Source organism: Cupressus sempervirens, chromosome 8 (genome assembly GCF_028749045.1).
Source record: "Cupressus sempervirens isolate cs-2001-9-10 chromosome 8, ASM2874904v1, whole genome shotgun sequence".
NCBI classification, from domain to species: Eukaryota; Viridiplantae; Streptophyta; class Pinopsida; order Cupressales; family Cupressaceae; genus Cupressus; species Cupressus sempervirens.
Genome location: NC_143125.1, coordinates 831,111,942 through 831,137,785, shown reverse-complemented (window position 1 = coordinate 831,137,785; position 25,844 = coordinate 831,111,942). Strand labels below are relative to the sequence as shown.

General features: G+C 33.2%; 1 pseudogene; it reads left to right on the top strand.

The window, feature by feature from the left end:
* Window positions 1-24,297: 24,297 nt before the first annotated feature.
* On the top strand, window positions 24,298-25,490 carry LOC149544983 (expansin-like A3; annotated as a pseudogene).
* Window positions 25,491-25,844: the final 354 nt, after the last annotated feature.

The following is a 25,844-nucleotide window of genomic DNA, read 5'->3' as shown; positions in this document are numbered from 1 at the left end:
TGTGCATGGAGAATACATTCTTTAGGATTGTGCATAATCCATAAGTGGATTCACAAGATGTGCATGCAAATAGATGATGAAGTAAAAATGCATAGGTTTATGGATAACCAAGAAACAATATCAAGCCTCCATTACTGAATATTTTAATCTATACTCAAAATTTGTATTTTATACTCCATCATTACAAGGAAAAAATATAAGATATGTCTATTTATTTTCATTAATTTTATTTCAATATTTTCTATGTTTTACTTAAAAATTAGGTCTATTTTATTGTTTTTGTTCATCATTATTACTTTTACATCAGTATTTAGATTTTTGTTCTATTTACTTTTACTTTTAAAAATAAATAAATTTAGTGTATAAAACATAGAATAGGTAAGCTATAAATAAAAACATAAACCATAGGTTCAACTGCTACTAAAAACTTAAACTATATGTTCAATTTCAATCTAGAAACATAAAAATTAGGTAGAAAACATAAACATCAACACTAGGTAAAATAATTTTTAAAAAGCACATTAACATTGGATATAATTTTTTTTTAAAAACTTCATCACATAAAATAATCTAAATTTTGAAAATCCTAAACTTAAAAAAGCAAAAAACATAAAAAAAATTGTGTTCATCTCCTATTGTCCTTCAGCTTCTCCTTTTCTCTCTCTTTTCATCCCCATTCGTCATTTTTTTAAAGGAGAGGGAGGAGAGAGAGAAAAAGAGAGGGAGGAGAGAGAAAAAAAAGAGGAGGACAACCTCTCTTTTTCTCTCTACTCCGTCTCTTTTCTCTCTCCTCCCTTTCTCTTCCTCCTCTTTTTTCTCTCTCCTCCCTCTATTTTTCTCTCTCCTCCCTCTCTTTTTCTCTCCCTCTCTTTTTCTCTCTCCTCCCTTTCTCTATCCTCCATATATTTTTCTCTTTCCTCCATCTATTTCTCTCTCTTCTCCCTCTCTTTGTCTCTCTACTCCCTCTCTTTGTCTCTCTCCTCACTTTCACTCCTTACTCTCTTTTTGTCTCTCCTCCCTCTCTTTATCTCTCTCCTAGGCTATCTCTCTACTCCCTAGGACTAATATTAGTGACAAACTTGTCATATAATGATATATAAATAAATAAATTCATTTTTCATAACAATTCATTAAGATAAATTTATCTTGCAATTTTTTAGCTTTTAAGTTAAATAACATATTAATATTTCTTTAAACAATATATCAATAAAAGCATAAGATTGAGAAAAGTTTTAATTTACTTATCAAGAGTATTCTATTTCTTTCAGTCATCTACTCATCTTAGGTTTCTTTTTCAATATTTTGTATAAAAATGTTTAGGTCTACTATAATGTTCCTCTAAATTACCTCAATGAATTATTTTTGAGTCAAGATAAGGTTAGATCTCATAGTACGTTATAGAATAAGATTAGGTCATATAGGATTAGATTACCTTATAGGCCTAAACATTTGTATACATAAATTTAAAATTTACCAAATTTTTTTATCATCTTCACCAAATCCTTTTTTAATTTTTAATGTTAACTTATGACATATAGTTTTAAGTCGACTAAGTGAAATTTATATAATTACATAAACTATGGAGAATAGAAAAATATGATATAGTTCTTGAGTCTTGTAATGATACATAAAATTCTTAAGATGGTTCATATTAGAATTCAATAAAACTCAATAACGATTAGTTCTTGTAGGTAGATAAGTTCACATGATTTGTTTTTTTTTAATCAAAAAGTGACATAGCACTTATATAATATATTTGTAAATAAACTAGTTCAAGGACTCATTAGAGAAAGAACTAGCAAGAAAAATTTGAATTGTTGTCAAAGTACAAAAGTGTTAAAAGCTGATATGTTATACCAAGCATACCTACAACAAAATACAATTTCTCTGCACTAAGCAAGAGTACCCAAAATATGATATATATATCAATACTCAACAATGATCAGGGTCCAATTATGCCAATGAACCTCTCCTTATGAAAGATTTAACTAAAATCAAGAGGGCTTTAAACCTCCTATCTAATTGGAGCATTTGTGAACATGCACAAAGAATGTGCAAACTAATAGCCGTGTGTCGATAATTTATAGTACTAGTTTCTATTAAGCTTCATTCATCTTCTTCGTGTCCCAAATATGGCACTCTACTAAGCATGGGAATTTCAAAAAAAAACCTTTGAATGGAAAGATTCAAATATGGGGCCCTCACAACCAAGATTAGCTAGACAATCATCTAGTTTATTGCCCTCCCTCAGAGTATGAGAGAAACAAGTAGCTTGAAAAGAATCAATTAAATCCCAGCATTGTTGAAGCATATAGGCTAGTTTCCAGGTATGAAAAGATCATGAGAGATAAGAGTTTATGATTACCTGAGAATCACCTTCAATATGGATGGTGGAAACATTACATCTCTTTGCCAAAATTAGACTTGCAAATAGGGCTTGAGCTTCTACAAGGTTGCTAGTACCAACTGGTAAAACATCTGCTTTGATTGCAACTACTTCACCTTGCCAATTCCTAATACAATCACCCAATCTTGACTTACCAGGGTTCCCACGAGAGCAACCATCAAAATTTATCTTTAGAAAATTTCTAGAGGGGGGAGACCATTTTACATGAAGTTGATCAAATTGATGATTAGAATTTTAGTTTGCAGAGAAACCTGGAGGTAACTTAATTTGTTTCCATCTGAAATATTATTCATACAATTGAATATATTTTCATTTACTCTTTCTAAAATTGTGTTCTCAATCCCATCTAGAACATATTCTAGGTTTGATTTTTCATTATGAAAAATGATCTTGTTACATTCCCACTAGATGGCCCACACCACAGTAGTTGGGATGCACTTCCAAATACTAGCAAATAGAGATCTTGAGAATAGAACTGGCCAAGATTGAAATAGGTCCCAAAGACTATTTGGCAAAGGTAAAGACATTTGAAGCTTGTTCAACACAAAAACCCAAAACTAATAAGCAAAGGGACACTAGAGAAGGAGGTGATCAATAGATTCTAGCTCCTTGTTGTATAATTTGTAAATAAAAGATTTAGCAATACCTAGCCTGGATAACCGTTCACTGGTGAGTATTCCTCTTCTAAAGGCTAGCCAAGGAAAACATCCAGCTTTGGGCAACATAGTGGAGTTCCAACAAAAGGAAAAAGCTCTACACTTCCTGCTTGAATTATATGTTTTTTGTAGACCATAATAACCTTCCTTGATTGAATAATCACCACCTTTGGTTAGGGTCCATATAACTATATCTTCCCTATTAGAGAGAAAAAAAATTCTTACAGCAAGAGAGTCCGTCTAGGAAGGGAGACTTGGATGAATAAGAAGATGAGTTGGAGGTTCTTTCTAGAGAATCCTTCTTGAATGAATTTCAATAGCCAAAATATAGTCCCAAAAAGAGGACCCCCACTTAGCTTTTAGGACTTGGCGTGCTTCACCCAACTTTTCTTGTCTACATAGAGGAGGAAATCTATTCCATGAGTCTTTCCAAAATTTTACTTTCTCTCCATTGTGAATTTCCCAAGTAACATAATTACAAACAATATTCTTTGAAGACATCATAAAGTTCCATATGGCTAAACCTAAAGGAGGATTAGACACAGTAAAAATTTTGGAAGGACTTGGAGAATCTAATTTTTTTTCTTGCATGATTTAACACCATTTTGCATGAGATTTTGTATACATTTGCCACACAAGCTTGGCCCCAAAAGCCTTATTTCTAGTAGCAATAGCATGCAACCCCACAACCCCAAATGCCTTATCATGAGACATTTCAAGCAAAGAAACAAGAGGAAGCTTCCTTTTATCTGACAAATTTCCTTTCCATATAAAGTCTCTGATAATCTTTTGAATTTGCAAGATTATAGAAGAGGAAGTATCAAGAATTGACAAATGATTTTATATATACATATATGCCCTATATTAAGATAAATTTAAGTGTGCCTAAATTTTCAAGATGATGATGATAGGTGTTAATAGATTACATTTTTTATATCCATATAGAGTGACCTATGTAATGAATGGTTATGACTTAAATTTAAACATTTTTTATCTTTTTCACAAAATGGTTTATCTATGTAACCCATAACAAGTACCTAAGATCTTTTGTTTTGAATATAAAATAGGTTTCCATTTTTTAAATTACTACCAACCTAGATGAAAAATGAACTTTGTATGCTCTCTCCTTCCTTCCTCTTTCTCTCTCCTCACTTTCTCTTTCCTTTTGCGATATTTAGTCACGTGCATTTAAATTTTTATTTTGTAGATGTTCATTTAAATTTATGTTTTAGATGTTTTACTTGTTCATTTAATTATAGTTTAATCTCTCTCCTTCTTTTTTTGATATGTTTGTAGTTAAATATGCATTAGATATTTACATGGTTTTAAAGATATAATTATATTTATGTTTTATATGTAAAGATGAATTGTATAAATTTATCCTAATTGGAACACTAACCATAATCCAATCCTAACTAGAGTCCCATTACTAGTTTGAACCCTAACTAATGCATAATACCAAACACTTACCATAATTCTAAAACTAACCATAAACCTCAAATGCTTAACTAGATACTAACTCAAATTTCCAACCTTGTATTCTTAACCCTATCATAGATGTTGAATTCTAAATGTAAATTAAAATCATGACCTATTTAAACTCATATGAATACCCTAACATTAAATTTGTATTCATTATTAAAGACATATCTTCAACATGCTTTCCATTTTCCAAGAAATCAACTTAGTTGGTTGGAAATTATGATTTCTCATAAATAGTTAAAATGTTGTTCCTTGAAAAATGACATTAGTCGTCACTAGGTTACTCAATCACTACTAAACTTCTTGCTTGGCACATAAACTGTCACTTGATCGAAACAAATGCTTGGTAAACACTTAATTTTCTCAGCTTGCTTTCGCACCCAGTCTACACTAGCATCACTCAGTATATACTTCAAAATCTTATATCTTCTTTTCTATTGCTTGGTCAAGCCTATGCATTTGATCTATCTTTGATCACAATTTGAATACTTGAACATTAATTTCTTCTCCACTTGTAACATGATATAAAGAATCAATCTAGCTTGTCAAATTCCAACTAATCAATTGTCCATTTTTAGTTTCTGTTAGAAATAGATAATACTGGGAGGCGAGGTTAATCAGTGTTTTACAAACTTTTGTCCACACCTAAATATTATTAATTACTTTATAACTTGCATATGAAATAAATTCAATAATGATGAATAGTAATATAACCATGCACATAGATAACTAATAACACCATTATTTGTTAATTAGGGAAACCCTAGCCAAGGGAAAATTCCCGCGGGGATGATATGCACTACATGATCCACAAAAAAAAAGAATCTTGATAAGAATATTTAACCTGTTAGGATTCTATGAAGTACATATAGTGTCTTGAGTTCTTGTTAGAGTACTAGGCCTTAGTAGAAACCTCAACTTTGTTAGGTGTTGGTAGATCAAGTATGATGTATGCAAGAAGAGTCCACTACCCAAATATGCATTTATACAATAAGGTTCTTCAAAAGAATAGATCATATACATAAAATACTTTCTGAATATTGTAATTCACACTTGTTGTGATCATACATCAGATCTTGCATCACATAGTTCACATATCATCTCATAAACTTTACATCAATCACAAATTTCACATAGATCACACACTTATCTACGCAAGATAAGATCTTAGTAAATCTCTACTTAGTCAGCCTTCATATCTTCATACGCTTGACATAATATAAAATAACTTATGGATTAACATCCACAAAGTCAGCTCATCATGACTTGGTAATTATTTTGTTACCAAAATAATTCCTTAAGTTGTACAACTCAATTCTCTACTATGCTCTATTTTTCTCTGTCAAATACCTGTATTGGTATTTCAATCATCACTCATGTCATATAGTTCGTACAAATATGTGCACTAGCACACATCACCATGACACTACCATAGATATTTCCTCAACTATGCATAAGTTGTCCATACACAACACAGATGTCTCTATGTTGTTGCAAACTGTTTAACACTTCGATAGTTTTCTAACTCTAAATGCATAAATAAAATGTTGAATACATGTTTCCATAAATGAAAACTCTCAAGATATCTATTAGACCATATTGCCAACAATCTCCCCATTTGGAATTGGTGGCAACATTTGGAAAAATTGGCTAAGTCCCTAAATAATGTCATGCATAAAAAAATTTAAAAAAAGTAACTACAAAAAATTGCCTTCAAAACATAAAAATTGTATTGATGTTTTGATGTATCATTACATTCCTTATCACTCCTTAGATTGATACATAAGTGTACTTATCCTCACATATACAATTCCTTGCATATATTACTTATCCTCCTTAGAACATACATACTTACAATTTATAATTTTCCTTACATATTACTCCCCCTTTGACATCAGTGGAAAAGGTGTCAAAATTTGTATCCAAAAATTAGGTGGTCTTCTATTGATCAACTTGTTATTCTACAAAAAACAATCTACATAAGTGTAGTAGCAAAGAGTTCGATCTCAATTTTGCAGAAGTTTGTGGATTGAGATTGTACTCATTTAGAAATGGGTACCCATCTTAGGCTCAGGAACCTGATCCTAGATTTGAAAAATGGGCACTCATTTTTTTTAAAATTGGGTACCCATTTTTGAAAACATAAAAAATTTGTATTTTTTAGAAATGGGTACCCGTTTTTTACTTTTAAAAAATGGGTACTCATTTCTAAAAATTTAAAATTTTGTTTTTTCGGGGGATTTTGTATGCCAATTTGGCATTTTCAAAATAGGTACCAATTTTTTGAATTTCAAATAATGAGTACCCATTTTGTACAACATTGGGTGGGATTTTTTTCTCTCACCTTAGATTGTGGCTTGGGATAGGCTTGGTGAAACCAAGCCTATGCCTTGACCTCTCAAGATTTGGCTAAGGCATTGAACTGACAAATTCACACCTTGTCATAATTTTTAGTGGGTCTTCCTAGTCAATTTTTTTTATGAAACAAAAATCCATTAGAGCTCTCATTGTCCTGATTTCATAAATATAAATTTTATAGTGCTATGATTTTATTTATTATTTTTGCATTATTTTTTAATGAAAGGTGGTACCTAAATGTAAAATAGTGAAGGTTATTAAAACTTTAATAAATTTTTTATTTTATAATTTTTCTTAAATTAATTTATATGTCATCAATCTACATACACTTCTTTTGAGGTTAAAAATAATAATTTTTGAAAAAAGTGAAATTTTGATCAAATTATGGTGTCCGTACATGAGAGGTTTTAAAATTTACCTTTATAGCCAATTAATAATTAATAATAAAAAATTAAGGAAAAATATTGTCATCAATCTTATGTGTATTAGGTAACTCCCTTTAAAGGTATTTATGAAAATTCATTTATTTCTATCAAATTATGGTGTCCGTACACGAGTGTGGTATGGTCCTGAAACGTGCATTTTGAAAAAGGGGTTTTCAAAGATCAATATAAAAAAAAAAATCTATCATATGGGTACACAAATAAATTACATATCCAAAAACTAGATTCCAAACACTAAAATTTTTATTGCTAAAGTTTTTTTATATTCAATCTCTAAATATCTCAAATTTTGACATCAATTGACAAAAAAATTCAAAAATAGGAAAAACACTTCCACTTTTTGCCCAAAAGTGAGACCCAACTTCTTGCACTTACCCATAAACAAGTTTTAGCCTATCTACTTTCTTCTTCCATTTCTCCTTAGCTGTATTAGAGATACTAAGTATTGTGCATAGTGCATAGGATGTCACTTCAACTACGCTCAAGTTAGTATAGGGAAACTTGTCATAGGAAGTCTTTGTTGAAAGAGATTCCTCCAGTAGCATATGCAAAATGCTAATCTTTTGAGACAAGCCTTCTTTAAGACTAGAGAACCTTTTTGTTTCCTTCTCCTTATCTAATTCCAAGCTGTTGATCATTCTATGTGATGCAGGCAAGGGATGAATAACCAGGGCCAAAGGCATAGCCAACTATCCAAACCACCCTGCAAGAGTTAACACAACCAAAGCAAACATGAGGAACAACACCAAGGAAAGAGAGAACAAGGATATATTTATTGATTCATCAAATATTCAGCATACATGCCCATCTGTAAGGCCTTCTGGGTTACGACCAATTACAAATGTACAACTTCTAGACCTCCAAATCAGCTTTTTAAATCCACATATCTCTTTCCTTTTGAACTCTCCCAAAAAATCTTCCCTAACCCTAAACCTAAACACCCTACTTATACTTGCCAAAATGGCTTATGGATAATTCTAGAACATAGAGAAACCACAAGTCGACCCTCATCAAATATAATTAACTATACCAAAATTAAATGTGAGAAAAGTCGACCCAATTAGAACTAGGTAGAATGAACTAATGTGCAAGATTACAAAGAAACCTAGGATGCTCCTGCATTAGACAACTAGGGTTGGAAAAAAAAATGATTCCCTTGAATCATGCAAGTGTCACACCCTAAGCTAAATCCAACTCAGACTAAAAAATCCATGTAGCACCTTCAACTGGTCTATTCTTCCACTTCACCAAATATTCATAGTAATCTTTTCCTCATGTGCTCTTACCAACTCTTTGATCCAATATCTATTCAACCTCTTCAATTTGCTTCTTAGGATAGTCATCAGGTACAACAATTTCATCCTCTGACTCATGATACTTATACAAATTACAAATATTGAATATAGGAGATATATCCATGTCATTAGGTAGCTCAACTTCATAAGCATTACCACCGTCAAACTTCTTCAAGATCTTACAAGGTCCAAATTTCTTCATCTTCAACTTACTGTATGTTCCGGCTGGGAATCTTCCTTTCTTCAGATGAACCATCACCTCATCACCAACCTAAAAATCATGGTGTCTTTAGACTGATCACTATTCTCTTTATACTTTTGATTACTTTGTTCCAATCTCAACTTCACTTCTTGATGCAAAGACTCTATAAAATCAGCAAATTCTTCTCCTGCAGTGCTTCTCTTTTCTTCACCAACATCTGTCAAATCTGATATGCCTCTAGGATGCATTCCAGTAACAATCTCAAAAGGTGTCTTCCCTGTACTCCTATTCACAGAATTGTTATATGCAAATTCAGCTTGTGTCAATACCTTCTCCCAATTACTTGGCTTATTCCCAACCAAACATCTTAGTAAATTACCCAAGCTTCTATTCACAACCTCTATCCGTCCATCTGTTTGTGGATGGAATGTAGAACTAAACTTCAACTCAGTATCCATCTTCTTCCACAAAGTCTTCCAAAAATATCCAACAAACTTATTGTCTCTGTCAGAAATAATACTTCTTGGTAATCCATGCAATCTCACAATCTCTTTCAAAAAAAGTTCAGCAACATACTCAGCATCTGATGTCTTCTTACATGGTATGAAATGAGCCATCTTAGAAAATCTGTCCACTACCACAAATATGGAATCATACCCTTTCATTGTCTTGGGCAATCCAAGAACAAAATCCATACTAATGTTAGTCCAAATTTTCTCAGGAACAGTAATAGGTGTACATACAAACCAGTATTTTGACTTGAGCACTCCTTTTGCAACTTGACAAACTTCACAACTCTTTACAAAATTTTGAACATCCTTATACATTTATGGCCAATAATATTTTTCTTTTAGCAAACCCAATGTCTTATCAATTCCAAAATGTCTAGCTAATCCACAACTATGCTTTTCCTTAATTAGATTCAACCTCATAGAACTTCTAGGAATACACAACTAAATGCCTTTGAACAACATACCTTCTTGAATGAAATACTCATCATACTTACTTATGTGATCTATCAGATTTGGTGCTTTGCACTCTCTCCATGCCTCAGAAAAGTCAGGATCAGCATCGTATAACTCTTTCATCTTGTCAAAACCAAGAACTTCAACCTTTATTTTAGACAACAAAGAACATCTTCTACTCATTGCATCGGCAACTTTGTTAGTAACTCCACTCTTATGCTTAATCACAAATGTAAAACTCTACAAATATTCAACCCACTTCATATGTCTTTGATTCAATTTATGTTGACTTCCCAAGTATTGTAAAGCTTTATGATTAGTATACAACACAAACTCCTTAGGAATCAAATAATGTCTCCACTTCTTCAATGCTTGAACAATAGCATAAAACTCTTGATCATACACAGAATATTTCCTTCTAACATCATTCAACTTTTCACTACAGAAAGCAACAGGCTTACCTTCTTGACTTAATACAGCTCCTATTGCATTACCACTTGCATCACATTCAACTTGAAATACTTTGTTGAAATTAGGCAAAGCCAATACCGATAATTCTACAACCTTTTGTTTCACAATCTCAAAACTCTTATCAGCTCCATGTGTCCACTTGAATTCCTTTTTATCTCCCCTCATTGTCTCAATCATAGCATTGCAAACAGCACTGAAATTCTTTATAAACTTTCTATAAAAACTAGCAAAACCATGAAATGATCTTACCTCACTCACATTCTCAGGTGTAGGCCATTCCAAAATTTCTTTAACCTTCTCAGGATCCATTTTCAAACCATCAACTAAAATCACAAATCCCAAATACACAATCTTCTCTTGCATAAAAGAACACTTTTTCAGATTAATCAGCAACTTTTCCTCTTTCAACCTTTGTAATACTTGACTAAAATGCTCAAGATGTTCTTCCTTAGTCTTACTAAGTATCAGAATATCATCCAAATAAACAATCACAAACTTAACCAAAAAACTTTTCAAAACTTCATTCATTAATCTCATGAAAGTGCTAGGTGCATTAGTCAAACCAAAAGGCATAACCATCCATTCATACAAACCATCTTTTGTCTTGAAAGCAGTCTTCCATTCATCAAATTCTTTGATTCTAATATGATGATAGCCACTCTTCAAATTAATCTTGGTAAAATACTTTGCTCCACTTAAACAATCCATTATGTCATCCATCCTTGGCATAGGAAACCTATATTTCACTGTTATCTTTTTAATGGCTCTGGAATCAGTACACATTCTCCATTCTCCATTCTTTTTAGGTTCTAATACAATAGGTACAATACATGGACTCAAGGTTTCTCTAATCAAACCTTTCCACAACAACTCATCCACTTGTCTGTTAAGTTCTTCATTCTCTGTAGGTGTCAATCTATATGGTGCTTTGTTTGGAAAACTTGCTTCAGGAATCAAATCCATACAATGACTTATACTTCTTATTGGAGGTAATCCATCAGGAAGATCATCAGAAATAATTTCTTTATATTCATTGAGCAATTCTATAATTTCTTCTGGAACTTGGTCAATACTACCATCTATCACTCAGTCGCCACTATCTCGCACTTGATTAGCATTATTCTCTTGCACTTGGCCTTCATTGAAAAAATTTGGTTTTCTTGAAATTATGGCAAAACAAACCTGATTCTTCTTCACTTCCATTTCAAATTGTTTCCCATTAACCATACAAATCTTTATAGTAATACAATTAACCTCATCTGAAACTTCAATCAAAGGAAACAATGTTTGTTTCTTCCCATTCACCCAAAGAGTATATTGATTCAATCTTCCATCATGTACAACATGTCTATCATATTGCCACGTTCTACCCAAAAAAATATGACAACAATCCATGGGCATAATATCACACAAAACTTCATCAACATAATGTCCAATTTTAAATTTTGCAAGGCATTGCTCACTTACCAATATCTTATGCTCATCTTTAATCCATGAAACATGATAAGGTTTGGGATGTTTCAGCCTCTCTAACTGCAACTTGGTAACCAGCTCTTCTGATGCCAAATTTGTAGAACTCCCACTGTCAATGATCACTTTGTAGCATTTTCCAGCCATCTTACATCTTGTCTTGAAAAGACTTCTCCTTAAAATAGGTTCCTCATCACTTCTTTTATTACATAAGGTTCTTCTCACCATCAAATTTTCTCCAACCTCAGATCCATTTGGTGAACTTTCAATGTCTGCTTTAATCATAGCATTTCTATTATTTTGTCCACTTTTAGAGGATCTACATTCAAAAGATCTATGGCCTTCTTTGCCACATCTAAAACAATGACCATGAAATCCACTTCTAGAATAGGAATTACCTCTTCCCTAGTAAGAATTAGTGCCTCCTTGGTAAGAATTACAACCTTTGCATTTGGTCTTGCCTTTATGATCACTCTTCCATTCAAATTTACCTTTATCTTGTATAGAATTGTCAGATCTACTACTTTCTCCATAAGATCTACCTCTACCTCTTTGGAATCTACCACCTCTATCATTTTGTCTTTGTTCATGCTTCTTTGTGAAGATCTCCTTAGCCTTCAAGGCATACTGGTATGCTTCTTCCACACTTTCCAACTTCACAAAACTTATCTCATCTTGAATTCCAGATCTCAATCCATTAATGTACCTTGCAATTTTCTCAACATGATCATCCACATGTCTAGATCTAATGTCCAATCTATAGAATTCCTCGGTATAATCTTTCATAGTCATGTCCCTTTGTTTCAAATTTTGCATCTTTCTCAATAAGCTAACTTGGTAATCGGCAGGAAGGAATTTTTTCTTTACCTTGTTCACCATCTTTGGCCAAGTTCTTATCTTCTCCTTTCCTCTCCTTTGTCTATCAGTTTGCAAGTGCTCCCACCATAATGATGCATGACCTTTCAGCCTAGTGACTGTAATCTTCACCTTTCTGTTATCATGAGTGTTTTCATACTCAAAGAACTTCTCCATATCAGAGATCCAATCCAACATAGTATTTGTATCCAATTTACCATCATAAGGGACAACTTCTATAGCAGGCTTTGAATTTTCCCTAGACAATAATCACAACAATCTTTCCTCATCTTGATCTTCTTTAGGTTCTAGATTATGGTTTGCTATTGCTACTTCATCATCACTTACATCTTCAAGATGCACTCCTCTCCTCTGGGCTATCTCCACAACATCTAATCTGGCTACAATTTTTCTTAACTGATCCAATATAGTGTTATCAACATTATTGCCTCTACCATGAGCCATCTATACAAATTAGGTTCCTACAAGATCGTAACCCTCTGCAAGTTATAGGTCAAATCCACAGATCTGCCACCCTACAACCATATTCAAATCAGGGTTCTACACGATCCAATCTCCATGAGGATGAACTTTGGGCTCTAATACCAACTAATGCAGGCAAGGGATGAATAACTAGGGCCAAAGGCACACCCAGCTATCCAAACCACCCTACAAGACTTAACACAATGGAAGAAAACACAAGGAACAACGCCAAGGAAAGAGAGAACAAGGATATATTTATTGATTCATCAAATATTCAGCATACATGCCCAGCTATAAGGCCTTCTATGTTATGGCCAATTACAAATGTACAACTTCCAGATCTCCAAATCAGCTTTTTAAATCCACATATCTCTTTTCTTTTGAACTCTCCCCAAAAATCTGCCCTAAACCTAAACCTAAACACCCTACTTATACTTGCCAAAATGGCTTATGGATAAGTCTAGAACATAGAGAAACAACAAGTCAGCCCTCATCAAATATAATTAACTATACCAAAATTAAATGTGAGTAAAGTTGGCCCAATTGGAACTAGGTAGATTGAACTAATGTGCAGATTACAAAGAAACCCAAGATGCTCCTGCATTAGTATGGATCTTCTCCACTTCTGTTCCACATTCTTCAATACTGGTCTTAGGGAGCTATACTATTGTAGTGAGTGCTTCAAGTTCACTCATCTTACCCTTTATCTAACTCTCAAACTCTGTTATGTAGTTTTATGAAAACTCACATTGTCCATACACCTTCTAACCTTCATTAATGTGTTTCTTGAGTTCCTTGATGCTTGCATCTAATGTCTTTAAATCATTTGTCGCATTTGTGCACACTATGTCAAAAAATGTTGCATCATGCTTGGCCTAACCTTATGCTATCACTACCTCAGCTAAAGTTGTGAATTCATTATCGAAGGTCTTCATCAGTTCCTTTGCCTTTGAATGTATGTATGAAATACCTACAGTTGTGGTAGTTTTCTTCTTCATTCTATTCAAGACTTTAGTTAGTGTCATCTCCAAAGACTATACTTTTTTTTTTCTCAAATAGTTTGATCAATGAGCTTATCAACCCCTTCTAATCATCATCATCATCAAATGCCACTACTACTATTATTTTTTCTACTACTACCATAGGAGTTACAATTGGAGCGGATGTAATTGCAATCTTCTTTTCTTCTTCCAATTTCTCAAGTTCTTCTTTGGGTTTCTTCTTTTACTCTTCTTCTTCTTTCTTCTTCCTTTCATCTTCCTCTTTCTTCTTCTTTTCCTCCTCCTCCTTCCTCTCCTCTTCTTATTTCTTCTTCCTTACCTCTTTCTCTTCATTTCTTTTCTTTCCTTCTTCTTGTAGCTTTTTCTTCTCCTCCTTCATATTTTATTCTTTTTCCACTTATTTTCTCTTCTTCTCACGTTCTTCCTTCTTTTTCTCTTCTTCATCATCATAAGAGTTGGTATATGATGTGATATTGCCAACAATGGTGTGGCCAAATGTTACAAAAGGATTCTCCTTTGCATCTGCAGTTATGTGCGTATTGTCCAGCTGCATTGATTCAATACCCATAATGTGTGATGTTGAGAGTTCCTGTTGTGTTTCCTCTGCTTCTTCCTCATCAATAAAAGGTGTACTAGGGTGTACATACACCAGGCTCTCAAAAATGCAGGCAATGCTAAAGAAAATATGGCATTGGAATCTTCTTCAAAAAACTTATAAACACAAAGAACTTGCGATAACATCAAGTGTCATACTAGCATGGATGAAATAGGCAAAGCTCCCCCAAGGATTTTAGAGGAGGTAATAAGGTACAACATTGAAAATGATGGTCAATACCACCCTTCATCACACATAAGGACTGCTCAAGGCTCTTCCATGATGGAAACTTCTCTACAACAACAGAGAAGATTGTAGATTGGTAACAATTTGGGTGTCGCTACATTTAGAGATGTGCAACCTGTAATGGATATAGACCACTATGTATTGTCTAAAAACCATATGTCTATAGTTAACTAGAACTCAAGAAGAATTAACTCACACATTAATCACAAGTGTCTTAAAATATAGGTACATAAAACTATGCAGTCTAGTGACATCAGAACAAAGTGAGCTAAACATTCAAATGGGAGAACCACTATCTTTGGATCTCCATTCAAATTAATTTGAGATCAAAAAAATATGTTGAAACTCAATTAAGAAGGTCTAATAGGGAAAGGAGAATGCCTACAAAATTCTCTAATTAGAGATGCATGATGAAATGGATTCTCTAATCAAGAATTGAACTTTGGATTTTGTCTCTTTTTCACCCAAATCGAAGAGAACTTAAGAACAAGTGGCTATATTGATTAAAAGTGGAAGTAGAAGGAAAAAAAAATGCAACAAGGGTAGATTGATAGTAAAGAGGTTTGATTAGGAAAAGGACATAGACTTCAATGAGATCTTCTCACTAGTTGTTAAAATGACAACCATCCAAACTATTTTAGGATTAGCAACGACATGGGATCTTGTGTAGGAACAACTTTATGTCAAAACCATATTTCTACATGGTGATGTAGAAGAGGAATTATATATGGAACAGCCTCAAGGGTTCATGAAGAAGGGACAAGAACATCTTTATTGTAGATTAAATTAGAGCTTGCATGGACTCAAGAAAGCTCCAAGCTAGTGGTATATAAAGTTTGATTGCACCTCATGGTTGAACACAATTTCACAAGATGCGAATCAAATCCATGTATCTATTAGAAATAGATAATACTAAGAGGGGGGTGAATCAGTATTTTAAATATTTTTTCCCATAATTGGATATTATTAATTACTTTAATACATGCATAAGGAAGTTAACCAATAATGTTGAACAATATAAACAACCATACATGAAGAGAGCTCATAACACCATATTTTCTTAACTAGGGAAACCCTAGTCAAGGGAAAACCCCGATGGGGATGAAACCCACAAGATGATTCACTATATATAAGAATCAAATTAAGAGTATTGACCCTATTAGGAGTTTATGAAGAATTTATAGTGTCTCAAGTCCTTGTTAGGAGACTACACCTTGTTAGAAGCCTCAACCATGTTAGGAGTTGGTGGATAACCTACAAATGTATGCAAGAAGAGCCCATTGCCCTAACATGTAACTATACAATAAGTTCCTCAAGAGAATAGATATACATACAATAATAGATCACTTGTTGTAGCTCATAGTTCTTCTTATTGTTAATTCTTCATACAAGCAGTGACTACACATATATAAATTTGTAGCATATCTCGCATTATCATGTCACATAACATTACTTCGCATCACATATCATAGCATCACATAGCGTAATATTGCATAGCATAATAACTTCACAATTGACGTTCTTTACTTATATTAATCATATTAATAAATTCTTCCTTAGTCAGCTCACATATCGTTCTTAGAGTTGTCTTATCAAGATTAATAATCAAAACAATTTTGTAAGTTGTACAACTCAATTTGCTGACATGCTCTATTCTGCACTGTGAAGTAACTGCATCGGTATTTCCTTCCTAACTTAATCTTGGTTTCTTGTATGGACGTGCATACTGGTATCATCATAAAAGTGACATCATGCATCTATGGTTAACTATGCAAGAAAATATTCCAAGAGAATATTTTGCTATCAATAAATCTCATCATGTTGTTGTAACATTTTCCAATACTTAGACAATTTTCCTTCACAAATCATCATGATTTAACTGCAAAACATATGTTTCGATAAATGACAACCACATATCTCACCTAATTTGACTAATTGGTCATATTTCCAACAATCTCCCCCTTTGGTATTGATGGCAACATTTTGGAAAAATTGGCTAACTCCCAAAAATGTTGTCATACCAATCAAGGTAAATAGCGATACATAACATAGTAAAAACATTATATTCATGTTTTTGAAAAAGGTTACATCCCTTATAAATTTGATTACAAATCTTTCTTAAGGAAAAACTTACTACTATATGTCAAAGAACAATTGTATAACTGACAATTACAATTTTCCTTATTTCGCCCCCTTTGACATTAATGACAATGGTGTCAAAAAAAAAGAAAATCCTGTCAAAATCTAAAAGCTACATCAAAATTTAGAAAAATAGTCACTGAAGTTAATCTTCAACTACACAAGATGTTTCTTCCAACTTTCTTTTAGAGCATCTGACACACTTATTAGTGCACATAAAGCATATGTGTCTAACTCTACTGCATTCAAGTCTATAGCCACAAAATTGTCATATGTGGTCTTAGCTGCCAAGCATTCCTCCAACTGATTTTGTAACAATGTAATCTATGTGGATCAATGTTCCCTCAAAATAGTAAATCCTTTTAGAGCTTTATCCTTTTATGCTTGTATATCCTAGATGCCATCATGAAGTTCTTGCATTGTATGCTCAAAGGTTTCTAACTTCTAATTCTATTTTAGAAAGTTTTCAGTGAGCATCTAAAGGTCAGTTATCTTCTCTTTGATTTGCTCATCAAAACTATGAAGGTGAAGATATGCCATGTTACATTAAATAGCTTATATATTCTTCCCTTCTTCCATTCTCTTCCTTAATACCTTAATGCATACATTTAATGTGTTTATATCATTTATTATATTTATACAAAGTATTAATAAGTTTTCCATCATGCTCAGTCTATGCTTGAATTGTAGCAACATTAGTAAGTGTTGTAAACTCATTATCAAAGATTTTGCATAGAATTACTGCTCTCTACTAAATGTCTATATATGTATCAATAGAGCTTACTTTATTCTCCAATCTATCAAAAACTGAAGCTAACATCTTCTCAATTAACTTAATTTATTTTTTCTTGTCAAGAAATATAATAAAAAAAGATATGATATTTTGTGCTTCATCTTCATCATTTGACTGTACTACTATGGCGACCTTTTCCACTTGTGTAGGTGGTGTAGAGGGTTTCACTATAATTGTTGCTAAGGGTGCACTTTTAGCCTTAGTCATAGTTTCAAATTTCTTCTTAGAAATTGCATCTTTTTTCTTTTTCTCCTGCTCTTCTTCTTCATTAGAAAAGCTACTATAGTCAACAATATTTCCAACAATGATAGAGCCAAAATCATTGCATGGATCTTTAGTTCTATCCACTATTACATTTTTGTTATCTACTTGCATAGATTCACTATCAATGGTAATGTGTGGTGAATCACTTGGAATTGAAGTTTTAGTTGGCTTCTTAGAATTGTGAGGTAGACTAACTACTGTCACAATAGGGCTTGCCTTCTCTAACTATGCACTCTCCTTAGACTCCTTAGGCATAGTAGATATTTATGTGACTATTGCCCTTTTGAGTTTCCACATTCACTTCTTCACAATTTCCTCCCATAAGAAGAATAGATCTTTTCTTATTTCTCAACAAAGGTGCTATTCCTTTTAGAATTTACTTTATCTCTTCCTCATTATTTACTATATATAGATTTTTTTCACTATATTCATCCTTATTTTTTTATCCTCCTCAAGTACTCTGCTTTTTCTATTTCTTAGTCTATTGTACAAATCTTTAGGTATTTGACCTTTTATTTTTCAAAATCATATTTCTAACTACAACATTTTCTAGCTATCTCCTATCCATATTATTGTACAAATCATAATAATTATTTAATTGCACAAATTTATTAGATCATTAATAATTCCCATATTTATATTTTCTACCTTTGGCTTTGATGCAATTAAATAATTTCCATATTGATATTGTCATTAATAATTTCCAATTGAGGTCTTTGCTTCCTGATCTACTAGCTCTATTGGTTTGTTAGTAGCTTCTTCTTCGAATTTTGAGGAACTAATTTGCAAGTTTCTTCTCCTCTTACTTGGTCCACTTGTTGTTTTCTTGACTCTTTTCTTAGGAGGGGCATTAGTTTTCTGGAACCTTATGGACTTTTTTCGTGTTGACATTTCCTCTGTTTTCTTTTGTTTCCTCAAGGGTTGCTACTGTGAAACTACTACATATGGAACTTCAGATACTTGTGCATGTGTTCGTTCAATTGTGACCTCTTTAGTAGTTTTGCCTATTGCAATAGGTGTAGGGGTCAATAGTTTATTTTGACCACTAGCTTTCATTTCCGAGGCTATCCCTTTTGTTCTCTTCAAATTCCTTTCTAGACATCCCTGAATCTTTTAAGATGGAATCATCCTTGTCCACTAGATTTTTTTTGACTTCTTTCATCTTTTTAGCATATGTACCCCATCTAGGGCATCTAGAATCAACTTTAGAGTGTAGAATTATCTGTGCATAACCTTCGATTAGTTCAAGACTCATTTAAAAACCCATAGGTTCAATAAACTTCACTCGAGGAACTACTGCCTCCATGCATGTGAAATCTATTTCTACCATGAAACATAGTTCATCCTTATATTTTTCTATGAGTACAGGAGGTATCCTATCACTTTGCTTCATTTCAACTATGAATGATTTAATCATTCTATTAATATCATTATCCCTAACTATTTTTTATTTATATCTATAAGCATGAGTGATAGTTTGCATTGCACACTCATCTCCATCCCAATTTGAGATACCAGGAAACTTCTTTGTTGTGTAGAAGAATATATGAGTCAATAGGGATTCAAACCTAAAGATTACACTCCTAGACTTCTTGTTTTTTTATATGTTATCCAACAACTAAGTTTGGATAACATCACATAGATTAACTTTTTAACCCTTTACTACCATCACATATGCTGCATGAAGAAATCCAATAGGGACTAAATCTATCCTAGATCCATGATTGAACTTATATCCCAAAATTTTATTGACAAGTCTCAGTTCATCATCTTGAATGGTGTTGTTCTTCAGGTTTCTACCATCAAAACTTGTGTTGATATTTGTTTCAACTAACTTTTGCACATTCTTTATGTTCATGGGATTGCATCCTTCATTACTCAAATCTATGACCTTATGAATAGTTCATTATTGATGCATATAATTGAATCTCCCAACCATAGAACGTCATCATGAACTCTACTCAGAATGATTCTTGTTCACTCATGGTTATCAAAGTTTGTATAGAACATATGCTTAACTAGGTTAAGTTGTTCTAGGTATTCATATTCTGATTTCAATGAAAAATCATTGTTGCACATTCTCTCCAATTCCTTATGAACCTCAATATCTCCTAAGTTTTGTATTTTATAGTGAATGAAACTTCTTATGTCTGCAACATGAAGAACATTTTCTAGTACTTGCAAAAATGCTCCAATGGGATCATCAAGTAAGGAAACAAATGGGTGTTTCTTGAAGTTATATCTAGGTCTATCACTGATATTAAACACTTCTTTTCTTGCCATTATTGAAACTATGCTCAATCAAATCAAAAAATACCTCAATTTTACATTTTAGGGTTTTCAGCAATAACATATACCTACAAAATTCTTCACTAATTCAAATTTCTCTTCAATCTTGAACTTAAGATTTCATGTAAGCAAATGATCTTCATAAATTAATTTGCATCCTTTAAATCTTTTTCAATATGTACTTCACATTAGATGCATATCTACCACCAGTTTAAAATACTGTCTCTATATAATAGAGAGGTTATTTTTCTTACATAACCTTATACTGGTCATATTGAGAAATGCACACTTCACTGTAGACTCCTCTCATTGTCTAGTATATATTGCTAACTATGCAACTTGTGATATTCTCTCTAACATCAGTTATTATTAACTGCCACACTATTTTACAAAGAATTCTTAATGCAAGTAAGATGGATCTCAGACAATAACTGACTTTACTATCTTATCAGGTACATTAGGATGTGCTTCTTCCTAAACTATATGAGAACTTATAGTTTCTTTTGCCTTTACAAATGTTTCCTTAAATTCTTTTGTTAGCTCCTTCACTTGTTCCTTTAGACTCTCATCATTTCTTCTATTGTTCCTTTTGTAGTTCTAATTAATGTCAAGGTTTCTTCTATCCATTCTGCAAAACTTTGTTGTGTGTCCAGAGTTATTACATAACTAACATACATGTACATTCCTTCTTTATTCATTATTCTAGTTGTCAGGTGCTCTACAATTCCTTGTGACGTGTCTAAGATTGTTGCATCTGTAATAGACAATTTGTCTTCTTTCTCCACTTTCGTTACTGTGAGATCTTCTTCTATTACTTGCATGGTTAGTGTTCCTATACATTCTTCATAGACAATAAAAAATTGAAATAGGTTTAAAACACTTACCTTTGTAATCAACTTTAGTATGTTCAAGTTCATTACACCTTGCATGAGATTCCTTTCTTCTATTATAAATTCTTTAGATTTCTCATAGTGAGTAATATTCTCCTTGTATTTAGATGTATCATATTTTATGCTTATGTTTAGATCCTTTCTAACTTTAGGAGTATTAGGTTCTTTTCTCTCAATAGATTTCTTGGTGGATTGTGCAAGGAAGAACCCAAGTCCAGTCTTGCCATAACTAGGTCTCCATACAAATATTTGTTCTTCAATCTTTTCACTAGTGGTATATAATTTCTCAAGTTGTTGTTTGGTGTGCACCAATTCACCTTTCATAATAGTGTTGTATTTCTCTAATTGTGCATGCTTCAACTTGATAGATTCTAATTCAAATGTTACTTTGCTTAGCTAGGATCTTAGATATGCATTTTTAGCTTTTATTTCAAAATCATTCTTTCCTCCATTTTTCTTAAGACTTAGCTTGAGTTCAACTATTTTTAACTCATATTTTAAGATCTCAATTTTTTTCTTTAGATCTTCAATATCATCATCACTAGATTTCTTACTAGGTCCTTTCTACTTTAGATCATCTATATTGTCCTTTAGTTCACCAATGTAAGATTTTGCATCTTTATATATGTCTTTTAGGTCACCTCTTTCATTACTAAGAAGATCAATTTGTTCAAGAGCTTCTTCAAGATTTTTCTTCAATTGTTTCATATCCATAGGGATCTTATTCAAGCTGTTAAGCCTCTTTTGAATAAGTAGGCTCTGATACCAATTGTTAGAAATAGATAATACTGGAGGGTGGGGGGATGGTGGGGGTGGGGGTGAATCAATATTCCCATTCTTTTTACCCACAACTAGATATTATTAATTACTTTAATACATTCATAAGGAAGTAAACCAATAATGTTGAATAGTATAAACAACCATACATAAAGAGAGCTCATAACACCATATTTTTTTAAGTAGGGAAAACCCTAGTGGGGATGGGATGCACAAGATGATTCATTAAATAGAAGAATCCAGTTAATGATATTGACCCTATTAGGAGTCTATGAAGAATGTATAGTGTCTCGAGTCCCTATTAGGAGACTAGGCCTTGTTAGAAGCCTCAACCCTATTAGGAGTTCCTTCAATCATGTTAGGAGTTGGTGGATCATATACAAATGTGTGCAAGAAGAGCCCACTACTCTAACATGAAACTATACAATAAGTTCTTCAAGAGAATAAACATGCATACAATACTAGATCACTTGTTGTACTTTGAAATTATTTTGATTGTTTGTTCTTCATACAAGGAGTGACTACGCATATATCAATTTGCATGATATCTCACATTATCATGTCACATAACATTACTTTGGATCACATATCATAGCATCACATAGCATGATATCACATAGCATACAAACTTCACAATTGAAGTTATTTACTTATATCAATCATATTAAGAAATTCTTCCTTAGTTAGCTCACATATCATCCTTAGAGTTGGCTTATCAAGATTAATAATCAAAACAATTCTATAAGTCATACAACGCAATTTGCTGACATGTTCTATTCTACACTATGAAGTAATTGCATAGGTATTTTCTTCATAACTTAATAGTGGTTGCTCGTACAAACACATGCACTGGTATGCATCATTAGAGTGACATCATGCATCTATGGTTAACTATGCAAAAGAATATTCTGCTATCAATAAATCTCATCATGCTCCTGTAACATTGTCCAATACTTGGACAATTTTCCTTCACAAATAATCATGATTAAACTGCAAAAAATATGTTGCCATAAATGAAAACAACATATCTCACCTAATTTGATTGATTAGTCATATTGCCAACATGTAGGCGTACTTCCAGTGCCCCAATTTTAAGCTTCCAAATCAGCCCATCAAGTAGATCTTTTGTTGGTTCATTTTGCTGATTATGGTGTTGTAGGATTCATCTTGTCAGAAGATAGTATTTGGTGAAAGCATTAAGTTTGCATCCTAATCCTCGAGTTTAAACATTCAAAGCTTTACATGGACTTTGTTCAGAATCAAATTCAATGTTCAAATTGTGACTTACAATTTCAAAGATTATGGACTCCAGGCCCAACTTCATAAGCACAAGTTATCTGTTCAGATAATGAGATCATCAGTATGAAGGTTTAGGTTTGAAGTTTAGAAATTGCCATTTCAGAGGTTCATGCAGAATTAACAGTTCAAGGAAAGCCTATAGTTTAGGTTCAAAGTGCAGATTTCAAAACACAGTCTCAATTCAAGTTTAAGAAGATATATTTAGAGGTCAAATTGGAGAATTTGGAGGCACACCATTACAACTTTAAAGTTCAGAGTACAAAATTCATCTTTCAAAGTTTCAGTTCAAGCTTAATTCATGTTTTAGCATCAAATGTTCATCAGTTCTATGTATATTCCTATGATTGGCTATTATAAATTCTCAAAAGAGGACACATGATTATGAAAGTATAAGAATCTTTAAGACGAATTCACCAAGTTATATTCTACTATTTAATCTACCCATTATCAGGTTTAGTTGGATAAAGAGTAATCTTGATAACAATGTATCAATCATTAAATATGAGAGACCCTCATTAAAGGGTTTAATCAAGTTTGTTCTTGATGTCAAAGCCAACCCCTAAGCATGCAGCCCCTGCAGTAACAATAAATCGCCATCTAGCATCATGGGAGCATTGGATGAAATGATTATTCAAATCATTCACGAGTAGCAACCCATACAAGCCAGTAAACAGTCTTATAAAAACATTATAAAGATTGTCGAACGTAAGCCATGGAAGCTATGAAAAGGTTGAAGCTTTCACACAAACGCGTTATGTTGCACAAAATCTCCTCACTTTTGATAAATGGGGTAACCCAAATTATGAGCTCTTCGCAAATCGAGAGTTCCAACTTTTCCTTGTTTGCAAAATGGAACCTTGTATATACAAGTAGTATATCATCATACTTAAGATGACACATCCACGACTAGTGAAGACATGGAGGTCATGAAGGGAGTTTTGGAAGTTTCAAAGTCTTTCACATATGAGCAAGAAATAACGTTCGTCGAACTCCATTGCAAGGGTGAAGATGAATCATATAAGACCAACATAGAGATTATGATCAAAGTGTTTAACCAAATGTCAATAGCCTCTGTTGAGTGATCGACCGAATGCATTATGGGAGATTCAAAACAATTCATAGCTGCCAGATTTAAATGAGGATCTCAATAATGAGATGAAGAAGAAGTTTTGGAATCTATGCTTTATCTTTTGCTGATATGTCTGCGGCTAGTGAAAGTTTTTAAAATTGCTGCCGAAGTCTTTGTGCATGCCAAGTTCCACAGAAATTATGGTGACTGTTTGACAAAATGGCAACACAGTCACCACAACATTGGAGGTTTCGCAACATTACCTCTTACATAATGAACAATGCCATCGATTATATAAATGGATACCTATAATGGTCATCCTCCCCACTATTTTCTGCTGTGAGTAGGGCCTTCACAAATCAAAAGTTTCATATTACACTTCTTCCCAGTCTTCCAATGTGGGAGCATGTGGGTATGAGTCCTTTAGAACAAGCTTGGATAATGGTGATGTGGCCACAGCGAACACCAAACTATTGGATGTGGTGGCTGCTATCAAATTAGATGCACTGACCCGACGATTTGCATCAAACCAGGTGTAAAAGTTGTGGTTCTAGGCCTCATTCAAAACAATCAGATAGATTTTGTGTCGCCCAGCAGCACTTTTTCAAAGATGGCATATCACACAAAATCTTTTAAGCTTATGAGGATGGGTATTTTGGTTATCAAGTCGAAGCGGTAAAAACATGACAATGGAGATAGATAAGATCAACAATTACCCATACTTTCTTGCTCTGCAATTTTTGTACCAAGGGCCCCTATGGGATCTTCAAGGTTGAAATCAATGACTCATGACCATGGGGCAGTGTGGAGTATTTAGCAGCCACCAATGGGGGCAATGTCAATAATAGTTATTGGGTGTGGGCCAAGGGTGTTGTTTTGTCTTCAAACTGGAAGGTAGGTTCCATTTATGAAAATGGAGTTCAGATCAAAGAAATTGCACAGGAGGGATGTGTTGGAAATTTAAACATCAAATGCTTGCAAGTTGTCCTCGAGCCCCACGCCCATCTACCCTGTCAGGTCACCGCAGGCATCCATGAATGACAGACATTTATTTTTCGTAGGTGAGATTTTGGATTTGGACATTGAGGGGGAAAGATATGAAAAAAAGGAATGTTTATTCATTCATTCAAGAGAGTTTGCAGATCAAGCAGATCAAAGTTTTAGTTCAGCAAAACAGAGAAAAGGAAGAAGAAGAAAGTGGTCAGCAGATCCACTTGTTGCAAAGCTGAGCAAAGAAGGAAGAAGGAAAGAAGTTTGTGCCTGCAGTTGCACATATTTCCCCTATTCACTCAGTAAGTTTGTTGTTGTTTGGATTTGTCCTGTTGAAGCAGTGATTGCTCCAGGCACCATTGTATGCAGCCATTAGAGTTGTAGGTTTAAAAGTTTATTGAAGTT